A 1,666-nucleotide genomic window follows, 5' to 3' on the forward strand; every position below is an offset into this window, starting at 1 on the left:
AAATCTAGCAATGCTCGCTCAATCCTAAAATTGCCAATGATGCACGAGATAGTTGGGCAACCTGGATCCTTATATTTAGGAAGAATGTTATGCTGTAAAATTGCACTCATATTTTCAGCCAGAAATGCCTTCTTCTTGACATTTAAACGATGCTTAACAGCGCACAAATCCTTCAAAAATTTTGCATATGAAGGCACTTGTTTGATTGCATCAAGAAGAGGTACATTGATTTTTACTTGCTTAAAAAACTCAAAAATTTTAGAGTTTGGTTCAAGCTTTTGCAAGGGCTTTAATCTTTGTGAAAATGGTGCAGGAAAAGGACATTTGAATTTTTCAGTAGATGTAGGTGCTTCGGTTTCTTCGGTATCCTTTTCTTTTGTCTTGGGAGGGTCAGAATCAGGTATGACTTGTGTTTGTTCTGGGACTGGTCGGTCAATAACCTTTCCACTTCGCAAAGTTATTATACTTTTCGCTTGTTCTTTTGTGGTTGAGCTGGTAGCTTACCCTTCTCTTGAGCACTTAAAGCAGTGGTCAGCGTTGTCAGTTGATTTCTTATTTCATCATTGATTTTGGCTTGACCTTGCATGAAAGATTGCAAAGTTTCTTCGAGACTGGGTTTTTGAGGGGGTGCGTGTGCATAATGAGGTTGCGGAGGTGGAGGAGTTGGGTTATATACTTGTTGAGGTTGGTCATTCCTCCACCTGAAATTTGGATGGTTCTTCCATCCAGGATTGTAAGTACCCGAAAAAGGATTATTGAAAGATTTTTGATAAGTATTCATAATATTGGCCTGATCGTGCAAGACTTCCTTGAATGCGGGTATTGTGGGGCAATCAGTGGTGAGATGGCCAGGCATCTTGCAAATCCTACAACACTCGCTGTTATGTGCTACGGTCTTGACGGGTTCAATCCTTTTAAGTTCAATTTTCTCTACCTTCCTAGTAAGGGCTGCCATTTTAGCATGAATATCATCCTGAGTACTAAGGTTGTAAAGGCCCCCATGTCCAATGCTAGTAGGCTTAGGTAAAGGTTTATTCACTCTATCCCCTGTATCCCATAATTGTGCAGTCTCGGCAAGAGAGTCTAAATAGTCCCATGCCTCATCGGGTTGCTTTTCCAAAATAGACCATTGCACATGGTCCTATAAATTGTTTTAATTGTGGAGACAACCCTTCGTAAAAGAAACTAATGGTTCTCCATGTTTCAAACCCATGATGAGGATAAGAGAGAAGCAAATCTTTAAATCTCTCCCAGCATTCATATAATGTTTCATGGTCTTTTTGTTGGAAATTACTAATGTGCTTTTTCAAAAAGTTAGTCCTTTGTGCGGGAAAGAATTTTTTCAAGAATTTTCTTTGCATATCATGCCATGTTCCTAGCGATCTAGGTCTCAAGGAGTTCAGCCATGTTTTGGCTTTATCCTTTAAGGAAAAAAGAAACAAGGTCAATTTAAGGACGTCTTCCGATACATTTGGCACTCTAAATGTGATGCTAATTTCCTCAAAATCCTTAAGGTGAAGATAAGGGTTCTCGGATTCCATTCCATGATACTTGGGCTGCAATTGAATTACCCCTGGTTTGATTTCAAAGTGTCCTACGTTTTTAGGAATAATCATGCATGAAGGTTGACTAGTCCTAGTAGGGTGTAAGTATTGTCGAAGTGTCA

The 1,666-nt window shown here is 39.4% G+C and overlaps 1 pseudogene; it reads left to right on the forward strand.

Annotated features, from left to right (window-relative positions):
- The first annotated feature begins 1,206 nt into the window (after nucleotides 1-1,206).
- Nucleotides 1,207-1,304, forward strand: LOC120108188 (annotated as a pseudogene).
- The last annotated feature ends 362 nt before the right edge of the window (nucleotides 1,305-1,666 follow it).

This window comes from Phoenix dactylifera, unplaced genomic scaffold (assembly GCF_009389715.1).
Source record: "Phoenix dactylifera cultivar Barhee BC4 unplaced genomic scaffold, palm_55x_up_171113_PBpolish2nd_filt_p 001211F, whole genome shotgun sequence".
In the NCBI taxonomy this organism is placed as follows: Eukaryota; Viridiplantae; Streptophyta; class Magnoliopsida; order Arecales; family Arecaceae; genus Phoenix; species Phoenix dactylifera.